The sequence below is a fragment of the Oryctolagus cuniculus genome, chromosome 3 (assembly GCF_051225735.1).
Source record: "Oryctolagus cuniculus isolate XC-2025 breed Fujian yellow rabbit chromosome 3, ASM5122573v1, whole genome shotgun sequence".
Lineage (NCBI taxonomy): Eukaryota > Metazoa > Chordata > Mammalia > Lagomorpha > Leporidae > Oryctolagus > Oryctolagus cuniculus.
The window spans coordinates 57,694,739-57,706,809 of NC_142869.1; positions in this window are offsets into that span (position 1 = coordinate 57,694,739).

A 12,071-nucleotide genomic window follows, 5' to 3' on the forward strand; every position below is an offset into this window, starting at 1 on the left:
GACAATTTGACAACAATATGCCTTGGAAAAGACCTTTTTTAGTTGAGTCTGCTTGGGATTCTTTGAGCTTCTTGTATATGGATGTCCATTTGTTCCAGGTGTCTTTCAAGACCTAGAAAATTTTCAACTATCATTTCACTTATCAGGTTCTCAAATTCTTTTTCCTTTTCTCCTTCTTCATGAATACCTATTAGTTGAATATTTGGTCATTTAATGGTAGCTCATAGTTCATATAGATTTTCTTCATTCTTTTTAATTCTTTAGTCTTTATTTTTTTCTGAGTTTTTTTCAAAATTCTTATCTTCAGGTTCAGAAATTCTTTCTTCCACTAGGTCTATTCTGTTGTAAAAACTCTCAGTCATATTTTTTATTTCACTGATTGAAGATTTCATCTCCAAAAATTCTATTTGGCTCTTCTTAGTGTGTTCTAGCTCCTTAGTAATATTTTCATTCATGTCACTCATTGATTTCCTCCTTCTTTTTTGAAAGGCAAAGATATGAAGAGAGAGAGGGAGAGACAGAGAGAGAGATCATCCATCCACTGGTTCACTCCCCAAATGGCCACAACGAGAAAGAAGGATAAAAGAAAGAAGATAGGGAAGAAAGAAGGGAAAAGAGTGTGTTGTGTGGGGGATTCTAGGGCTTATCAAGGATTTATTCAGGATTCACTGTGGAAGGAGTAGGACTAGAAATAGAGGGTGAATCAAGTATTCTGTTACTTTCTTATTATTCATTTGGTTCATTGGTTTGTAAGATTCACAAATGTAGATTTTATGTCTATCTTATTAATTGCTGTAAACTCAGGACTTAGAACTGTGCCTAGAACAGAATGGATAATTCATAGCTATTTGTTGAATGAACAAATTCAGTATTTTCATGAAGACTGATGTTTGTTTTCCATATTTTAAAATAGATGCAGAATTTCCTTTGTCCAGCATTGTAACACATGACCCAAACGATTGCAACAAAGGCTGAACTTACCTGGTTTCTTGGAAATCTCATACCAGGCAGGGTAGCCAGAACCAGATTGACCTCTACTTCAATGGATCATGGATCACAGATCTGTGAACCTGTTCTAGTCCAGGAGAAGTAAACAATAAAAAAATCTTGGAGTGAGATTTCCAGGGTAGCTATGCAAATCTATCTACCTACCTTTTGTAGAACCCATGATGACAATCTCATTCATCATGAAGGGTACCATTGGACAGGTTGTCCCATCCAAAGTCAGAAGTTGCCTTATTGACAGCCACCAGAAGTATTGTGATGTGGGTAACATCTATTGTTGGTTCTCTGGATTTCTAGTGGAGTTAAGAAGCACTTACACAGAGCAGGATGGACAATTATTAATTATTTACTTGATGAAAAATAGAAATAAGAAGTTCAGAATGGGACAGATGGGAAATACCTAGGGTGTGTCTGGTTAGAGCAAAGAGCTTACACGTCAGTGACCTTAGACCCTGGTATGCCTGGACTGGCAAAGTGAACACATGATGACATGAGGATGCCAGATTTTTCTTTTGGATTAAAAGAGATGCTTTCAAAAATGACTAATAAAAACTATGACAGACACTGTCCTAAATGGGCTTATTAACTTATTTAACTGTCACAATTGTGTGAGTTCAAATAATGTTATTATTGTTGCTTTCATGGGAGGAAACTTGGCCTGAGAACATTATGACGTTCACTTGAGGTTATGCAGACAGTTGGTGGCATTTTCTAATAATGGGGAGAAAAAGTACCAGTGTGATGAGTCTCAACCCAAAAAATCAAACATGCAAAACTAAGCTCCTAGGGACTAGTGCTTCTGTTGCAGAGATGGGTGTGAGTGGTTTGTGCAAACGGTGTGATCCCCGTTTGGATCCTCTCATCATTCCTCTCAATTTCCTTGTACAAATTCTCTTGACAAAACTTGAAGTGAAAAGAAGTTGGGCACTTACCTTTGAGTCAATTAAGAGAACTGAGCTTGTGACCAAGACATAGGGATGGCGGCTGGGTCTCTGGAGTCTGTCACAGAAAGGAAAAGACAAAGCACGGGGCTGGGTGTGCCGAGAGACCTTGGAGGTGAAGAGAGAATGCCAGGAAATGCAGACTACGCTGATTGTGGGAACAGACACAAACCATTTCTGAGGGAGGTAATGGAATTTTCCTTTCTGAAGGTGTTCAGATTTTGGATGCTTCTAGCTATCACTCCTACATATTGTGTCTTTTTTAAAAAAATTATTTATTTGAAAGGCAGAGTTCCAGAGAGAGAGAGAGAGAGAGAGAATGTCTTCCATCGGTGGTTCACTCCTCAAATGGTCCTAACATCTGGGGCCGGGCCAGGCCAAAGACAGGAGCTAGGAGCTCCAGGTCTCCCACGTGGCTGCAAGGGCCCAAGAACTTGAGCTATCTTGCACTGCTTTCCTAGGAACATTAGAGGGAACTGGATCAGAAGTGAAGAGCTGGGACTCAACCAGTACCCATATGCGATGTTGTCACTGCAGGCGCAGCTTAACCTGCTATGCCACGGTGCTGACCCCTATATCTTGTGTCTTTGTTATCATACAAAGAAGGTGCAGTTTCCTGACTTGTGGTCACAGCACCCAAAGGATTCTCTACACTCATCTGACAACCACTTCTGACCAGGGCATTTGGGCTGTTGGAGTCAGCTGCTTCTGCTGCATTTACTTCTGCACCATTGCTAAGAGTGCTTGAAAAGTGTGCAAACAGGCTGGTGCTATGGTGCAGCAGGTTAACGCCTTGGCCTAAAGCGCCGGCATCCCATATGGGTGCCGGTTTGCAACCCAGCTGCTCCACTTCCAATCCAGCTCTCTGCTATGGCCTGGGAAAGCAGTAGAAGATGGCCCAAGTCCTTGGGCCCCTGCACACACATGGGAGACCCGGAAGAAGCTTCTGGCTCCTGGCTTCGGACTGGTGAAGCTCCGGCCATTGCTGCCAATTGGGGAGTGAACCAGCGGAAGAAAGACCTCTCTCTCTCTACCTCTCCTTCTCTCTCTGTGTAACTCTGACTTTCAAATAAATAAATAAATCTTTTAAAAAAAAGAAACTGCAAAAAAATTGTGGAAACAAGCAATTTTCTTAAAGTAAAATTCTTATTTGAGCAACACTGGAAATACAATAAGAAAAACTACTTCTCCTGTCTTTGTCTTGCCATGGTATTCTGTATGTGTCTAATGCCTCTTCTCTGCCAACACCTATTGAATCCCACCCTCCAGGAGATACGCTACCCCTGTTCCATTTTTTGCATATCCCTTTCAGCTTGTTTCCATAGAGACCTGGTAATAGAGGTAGATAAATGCAACTATTTCTTACAATATGGAATAGTACTATGTATATTTGCATTTTCCCACTTCCTTTATTATAGATTTATTTACTAGGCAAATCTACTTGTTCTTTTCAATGCTTCTCAGTGTCACTTTCATGTAGGTACCCTGACTTATTGAACCATGCCTTATCAATAGCATTTATTATATTTCCAACTTTTTGTCATAACCATCCCTCAAATATCCTTATAGAAACAGTTTAATTGAAGATAATTTATATTTTTTGTTATTTTTACACATGACCTTTAGTATACTGCACAAAGATATTATTCCTGAAAACTGACAAAGAATTATGAAGACCAAAAAACCTGTCTTTTCTACTAAAAACTCATTATTAAAATTTTTTTGATACTATTTTCCTAGACATTATTTTATTTAGTGTTTTGTTGTAGAATGAGAAAGGACTATTGGGCCCATTTTACAAATGAGGACACTGAAGGTTAGAGAAATTCAATGACTAACACAAGGTTTAGAAATTGCTATGAGATGAAACCAGAACTGAAATCTATTGTGCCTTTTTTTAAGATTTATTTTATTTATTTGAAAGACAGAGTTACAGAGAGACATAGAACCAGAGAGAGAGAGAGAGAGAGAGAGAGAGGTCTTCCATTCCACTGGTTTACTCCCCAAATGACCGCAACAGCCAGAGCTGAGCTGATCCAAAGCCAGGAGCCAGGAGCTTCTTCTGGGTCTCCCATGTGTGTGCAGGGGCCCAAGGAGTTGGGTCATCCTCTACTGCTTTCCCAGGCCATAGCAGAGAGCTAGATCAGAAGTGGAACTGCTGGGACTCGAACCGGCACCCATATGAGATGCCAACACTGCAGGCAGCGGCTTTTCCCACTACGCCACAGTGCTAGCCCCCCTGTTGTGCCTTGATAGTGTTTATAATGAGTGGGGTTATCATAATGAGTAACTTACTGAAGTTACAGTAACTTTCTGTTATAGTCAATAAAGATTCTGCTTCAAAGTCACTCATTCATTAATTCATGCGATAAATACTTTTTGAGTGCTAAGTACCCAATTTTGGTGTAGAGACTGGGAGCAAATGGAACACTCACTATCCTCCATGAGCTTGCACTCCAGGGGGAAAAGATTGACAATGAATATTTAAATTATATAGTCCATTAGAAGCTGATACGTATTATAGAAAAAATAAATCAGTGGAAGAGGAAAAATAAAGAGGGCCATAGGATTGGACATGTACCTATTTAACATATGGTAGTTAAAGAAGGCTTCATTGAGAAGTTAACATTAGCTCAAAACTTTAAAAAGCTATAGCAGGGAGCCATTTGGTCATCTGAAAACACAGCACTCCAGGCTGAAGGATCTGCAAGGGCAATATCAAGCAACCAGGAACATTCTCATTCCCATGGTGTTCAAAAATCAACAAGGAACATATGCGGTATAGCAGAGTGAATGAGGAGAAGAGTAGTAGGGGATGAGTTCAGAGAAGAAAGGAGAGAAGTAGATCTTGTGAGTTTTGTAGGTTACTATAAACATAGGTGTTTATTTTCGTGTAGATAAAAGCTATTGAAGGAGTAAGATGACCTGACATAAATTTTATTTTTTTTAAATTTTATTTAATGAATATAAATTTCCAAAGTACAGCTTATGGATTACAATGGCTTCCCCCCCATAACTTCCCTCCCACCTGCAACCCTCCCCTTTCCCGCTCCCTCTCCCCTTCCATTAACATCAAGATTCATTTTCATTTCTCTTATATACAGAAGATCAGTTTAGCATACATTAAGTAAAGATTTCAACAGTTTGCACCCACATAGAAACACAAAGTGAAAAATACTGTTTCGGTACTAGTTATAGCATTAAATCACAATGTACAGCACATTAAGGACAAAGATCCTACATGAGGAGTAAGTGCACAGTGACTCCTGTTGTTGACTTAACAATTTGACACTCTTGTTTATGGCATCAGTAATCCCCCTAGGCTCTTGTCATGAGTTGCCAAGGCTATGGAAGCCTTTAGAATTCACTGACTCTTATCATATTTAGACAAGGTCATAGTCGAAGTGGAAGTTCTCTCCTCCCTTCAGAGAAAGGTACCTCCTTCTTTGATGACCCGTTCTTTCCACTGGGATCTCACTCGTGGAGATCTTTCATTTAGGTCATTTTTTTTTTTTTGCCAGAGTGTCTTGGCCTTCCATGCCTGCAATACTCTCATGGGCTTTTCAGCCAGATCCGAATGCCCTAAAGGATGATTCTGAAGCCAGAGTGCTGTTCAGGACATCCGTCATTCTACGAGTCTGCTGTGTATCCGGCTTCCCATGTTGGATCGTTCTCTCCCTTTTTTGTTCTATCAGTTAGTATTTTCTGATGCTAGTCTTGTTTATGTGATCCCTTTGATTCTTTGTCATATCATTATGATCAATTGTGAACTGAAATTGATCACTGGGACTAGTGAGATGGCATTGGTACATGCCACCTTGATGGGATTGAATTGGAATCCCCTGATATGTTTCTAACTCTGCCGTTTGGGGCAAGTCAGCTTGAGCACTGACATATATTTTAAAGTGTTATTTACTGAAAGGCAGATAGAAAGAGACAGACACTGGATCAAACCTCAAATGCCTGCCACAACTGAAGTTGAGCCAAGCAGAAGCCAGGAGCCAGGAACGCATCTGGCTCCCAAAGAGGGTGACAGGGACCCAAACACTTGATCCATCACTGCTCAAGCCATGGCTGCTTCTTCCCAGGGTGCATGTTAGCAGCAAGCTGGAATTGGGAACAGAGTTGTGACTCCAGTGCCAGGATGGGTTGTAGCCATCCCAAGTAGCATCTTAACCACTACACTGAATTCCTGCCCCTTAAATTTCTGAAGTATTACTGTAATTGCTCTGTTGAGATTAGAGTTAAGGAGCTGATAATGAAAGCCAGAAGACTAGTAGGAACCTATTCCAATAATCTAGGCTGAATTTACACTGTTATAACATGGAGGTGATCAGATACTTTATATATTTGAAAGCAGAGAATGAAGATGACTCCCAGGATTTGTCCTGAACAGCTGGAAAGAGCTATCGTTATTCAGTCAGGCGCTGTGGTGTAGTGGGTAAAGCCATTGCCTGCAATGCTGACATCCCATGTGGGGGCCCGTTCAAGAACTGGCTGCTCCACTTGTTGTCCAGCTTCCTGCTAATGTGCCTGGGAAAGCAGTGGAAGATGGCTCAAGTGCTTGGGTCCTTACCACCCATGTGGGGGACCTGGAGGAAGCTCCTGGTTCCTGGATTTGGACCAGCCCAGCCCCATCCATTGCAGATATCTGGGGAGTGAGCAAGTGGATGGAAGACCTCTCTCACTCTCTCATTCTCTTTCTGTAACTCTGCCTTTCAAGTAAATAAAATAAATCTTTAAAAAATAAGCTTTTACTGAAACTGGCAGGATTATAAATGTGACAGGTTTTTTATTTAATTTTATTTTGGGAGATGGCAGGGTGAAAAGCCAGGAGCACAATTTGGAGTATGTTAAATTTTTTTAAAGATTTAATTATTTATTTGAAAGGCAGAGTTACAGGAAGAAGCAGCGAGAGAGAGAGAGAGAGAGAGAGGGAAAAAGATATCTTCCATCTGCTGCTTCACTCCCCAAATGGCCACACAGCTGGAGCTGGGCAAGTCCAAAGCCAGTAGCCTGGAGCTTCTTCCAGGTCTCCAATATTAGTGCAGGGGCCCAAGGACTCGGGTCATCTTACACTGCTTTCCCATGCCATAGCAGAGACCTGGGTTGGAAATGGAGCAGCCGAGACTCAAACCAGTGCCCACATAGGATGCCGGCACTGCAAATGGTGGCTTTACCCACTATGCCATAGCACTGGCCCTGGGGTATGTTAAATTTAAGGTGCTTATGAACTATGTAAGTGTGAGTGTTGATTAGGAAGTAGAGAAGAATTTAGGGCCATGATCTGAGCTATAAATATAAATCTGGGAGCTATTAGTTTCCAGATAGAATACCCAGCTATGAGGTTAAATTGGAAGTGAATAGAGATAGAGACGAAAATTAAGGACTCAGATCTGAGCCCCTCCAACATTAACCAAAATAGGGAGATGAAGATGTCAAAGGCCATTGTCGCTCCCCCTCTTCGTGGAGGAGCGACACTAAGCCCTGCCTAGGCTTCATATCCGAGTCACGGCACCATTATGTCGCTCCCCCTCTTCGTGGAGGAACGACACAGGACCCTGCGCTGTTCTTTTGTCTGCTCGGCCCTTCCCAGGTTTGCTGCTGGTTCTTCCCGGGTTGGCTACCGACCCTTCCACCTCTGTGGAAGGGCGGTTCCCCCTGCCGCTTTCCCCACTTCTGCGGGGGAGCGGCACACCGCCGGCTGGTTCTCTCAGGGGCTGCACAGGTGTTCCTTCAGATAGATGTTCCTGGTGCATGTTGTCTCTCTCCTCCTTTATAGTCCTCTTCCACCAATCCCAACTCTGCTACCCACACGCCGAGTACGCTGCTCTCCTCCAATCAGGAGCAGGTCCTACAGTTTATTGATTGAACTGGAGGCAGCTGTGTAGAAGCTGTTTCCTCCTCTCCCAGCGCCATATTGTGGGAGAGCAGATGCATAGAATAAATCTTAATTCCAGTAACTTAGTCTAGTCTGAGTTGCTCCCCACAGCCATTGTTTAGGTAGAAAAGGTACCAGAACTTTCTGGGGTATCTGAATTCTCTGGCGCAGCCACCAACACCACTGTCATCGTCATGACTCCCATGACCACGTGACTGTGGTTTAGGTGAGCTGGATCTGCCATAGGAGTGCTTTGCATTGCAAGTTTGTACTTGACCTCCTTCATATCTGTGAAGTGGTGAATTTTTCTGGGTGGAAAAATTCCTTAGCTAACTCTGCCACATAATAAGGGCTGTCTCTTGTTCTACAGCTATCACACGTGAATCCATAGAGGGTTTTGCCCGGAATTAACATGCATCGAATAACGATACTGTAGATGGTGGGGCCACAGAAAAACAATCTTTTCTTATTTAGATGACAAATACTAATCATCTACTATGAAGACCGCATGCTGTCTGCAGGGCAAAGGGTTACAACATGGTTCTCAGTCTTGAGACATCAGGAACTGATACATTCATATACAGTGGGTAAGTGATGAATAAGTGGTCACCCCAGGCTGCCAGGGAAGGGGAAGTGTTCATGAACTTCATGCTTGTACATCAGTCTGGCTGAGGCCGAGTAGGTCCTGAGAAACAGATTTGTGTTGGCTTGGAGAGAAGAATGAGGTGGCTTCTGCAGAAGGGGACCGAATGATCCAAGACCAAGGGAAGACTCAGTATGGCAGGGGTCGGGGAGGGAGCATGGCCCCAGAGGGCGGCAGAATATAAGAAAGAGGTTTGGAAATTCTGGACAAGTCTCTAAAAGGCTCTGGACTAAAACGCCAAAGGATGAGTCTCAGCCCAAACTCACTTCTTCTGCCTCTTTCAAGGAGCGAAGTTTGGGGAATCCTGGATCCCAGGATAGTGCAGGACCCCAAGGCACTTCCTGGGCACTTCCTCAGGCTGGAGACTGAGACGGAGCAGCTCCACTGACTTTCCGGCTCATCCCGGAAGCTCTGGACTTGAGTGGAATAGGGAGTGGCTTCCAAGGGCTGCTTGTTTTCTTTGCTTCACCCCACTAGTGCTGGGTTTAACCTCACTGGGAAGATGTGTTGTGAGATTAAAAAAAAAAAAAAAACAACACATTGTTTTTTCTGTGCCAGACAAAACTGCTGTGTTCTGTTTATTTTTCATTTGCTTGCTAATTCTCACTTACTCACTCTCACATCCTACATTTCTTCAACATCTACTCTGTGGAAGGTACTACTTGAAGACACGAGAAGGGTGGAGCTCAGTGCCTGTCCTCTTGTGCTCACATCATGTTATGCTGTGGTTGGAACACTTTCTGGTAGGAAAAAAAAAGCATTTGAGTGTGTGCCCCGCCCTGCACCCCCCAACACTTACCCTTCATAAACTTAAAGCATTCCGTTTTATTCTGTTATTGTCTGCACCTGTGTGACTCAAAAAAGAAAGCAATAATTAAATACTTTATTAAAAATCAAAAGCTTTTGGGCCCGTGCTGTGGTGTAGCAGATAAAACCATCACTTGCAGTGCTGGCCTCCCATATGGGTGCTGGTTCAAGCCCCAGCTGCTCTACTTCTGATCCAGCTCTCTGCTTATGGCCTGGGAAAACAGTAGAAAATGGCCCGAGTGCTTGGGCCCTGCACCTGTGTGGGAGACTCAGAAGAAGCTCCTGGCTCCTGGCTTCAGATCGGCTCAGCTCAGGCTGTTGTGGCCATTTGGGGAGTGAACCAGTGGATGGAAGACCTGTCTCTCATTGTCTCTCCCCATTGCTGTCTGTAGCTCTGTCCAATAAATAAATAAATAAATCTTTTTTGTTTTTAAAGTCAAAATATTCTTAGGGTGGGCCTTTGGTGAAGCGGTTGTCACTGCTTTGGACACCCACATTGCACATGGAGTGCCTGGGTACGAATGCACTTTTGTTTCTGATCCAGCTTCCTGCTAATGTGTACTCAGAAAGGCAGCAGTTGACAGCTTAAAAACTTGGGCCCCTGCCACCCATGTGGGACATCCAGATGAGGTTTGTGGCTTCTTGCTTTACCCTGGCCCAACCCTTGGCTGGTCCAGCCAATTTAGGAATGAACCAGCAAATGGAAGATCTCTATTTCAAACAAACAAAAAAATTAAAAAAGAAATACAACTTTTATTTTTGTTGCTTTCAGTCACAGGGCTGAAATACTCCATGTGCTTTCCCTGAAGAATACTGGCCTACAGAAAAACCTAGTGCTAAAGTTGTTTAGTTGTATAATTTTATTCCAAAAACAAGTGGTGTTTTTGAGCAGGAAGGAGGCTTAGGCGTTTGTTGAGATAGGTAGTTGTAAGAATTTGCTGATCAAGGAATTTTGATGAGATCTTCCAAATGCCTTCTTTGAAAAGAGTAAATTCAACTTCAGAACGTTTTTAAGTGCCATAATTGTTCCAAAAACAAAAAACCAAATGATAATTCCTATGATTTTTTTTTTTTGACAGGCAGAGTTAGACAGTGAGAGAGAGAGAGAGACAGAGAGAAAGGTCTTCCTTCTGTTGGTCCACCCCCCAAATGGCTGCTGTGGCCGGCGCTGTGCCAATTCAAAGCCAGGAGCCAGGTGCTTCTTCCTGGTCTCCACGCGGGTGCAGGGGCCCAAGCACTTGGGCCATCCTCCACTGCCTTCCCAGGCCACAGCAGAGAGCTGGCCTGGAAGAGGAGCAACCAGGACAGAACCCAGTGCCCCAACCGGGACTAGAACCCACGGTACCAGCACCGCAGGCGGAGGAATAGCCTAGTGAGCCGCGGTGCCGGCCTCCTATGACTATTTTTATAAATTTTACTGTTTCCTTCATGAAGCTACCTGAATTCAGCTGTACCTCATCGAGATTTTTATCTACTTTCTGAGTCTTTAGAAACAGAATCACTCCTGATTCCTCTCTTACTCTCTCACCATCTCGCCCTGGCCCGTCAGGCTTCTCCCACCCGATAAATACAGCAGTACTAATAGGCAAGCCATTGAAAGAGGGTAGGATTTCTGTAACACTTAAAAACTATCATACTAAGGAATTTTAATTGATGGCAATAGGCTTTTTAAGTTTAGTCATTTGCTATTTCAAGTGTACTTGAAAGAAACTGTCTAATATGCATCTACCAAAGAGCACCAGATATACCAGTTTGCAGTTCAATTTGCCATATTGAAACAGAACGATAGTCTAGGAGAGTTTTCAATCCGTGTAGCATTTTACAGGTTTCTCGGCAATGTTTAAGATGAGTAAATTATTTTAGAGTCTTTAATTTTAGATTGTTAAATTATTAAACTGCAATAAGCAAATCTAACTCTTTAACCAATCAAATGGATTTAACATGTGTGGCTGGATCTTATTCTTTAGGTTAGAACGCCTTTCTAAAGAGTTGGGTTTTTTGCTCATATTTTAATCCAAATTCAATTTAAAGGCCTCCTGTCTTCTTATCCAGCTGTGCTGCACAAAGGCTAGGGCCATGTCTTGGCTAGAGCTGATTGTATTATTCACAAGTGTGGATTTTCTTGTCTTTCCCAGAGGCCATTCTAGAGTGAAATTCTAATCTTACAGTGACTGTTTGTCAAATCAGGGCCATCTAATCGAGTTCAGGACAAGGAAATGGGTGGTGTTGATAAATAGCTGATAAAACCCCTGGGAAGTCTCTCTCCTTTTCTGTGCTACTACTGCAAGCTCCTCCCATGACTGGCTGTTTTTCTCCCTCCTTTGTCTGTCCTAAATTATGACTAGTGAGGCAATTAGAACTTCTAGCTGAATAGCGATTTAAGTCACAGAAATGTCATTGAAAGTTATTGATTTATCATTGCATATAGTTTTAAAAATCCATAACATCACCAACAAACAACCAGGTAAATAAAGTTCAGTTTTATTCTACTTGGTTCTTTGCACTTTTTTTTTTTTAAAGATATATTCACTTACTTGAAAGGCAAAGCATCAGGAAGAGAGGGAGACATATTTTTCCATCTGTTGGTTCATTCCCTAAATGGCTGTGACAGCTTGGTGTGGGCCAGGCTGAAGCCACAAGCCAGGAACTCAATATGGTCTCCACACAGGTGGCCGGGGACCAAGTACTTGAGCCATAATCTGCCACTTTCTCAGGCATTTAGCAGGAAGCTGAATTAGAAGTGGGGTAGCCAGGGCTCAAACCAGTGCTCTGAAATGGATGCCAACATTACAAG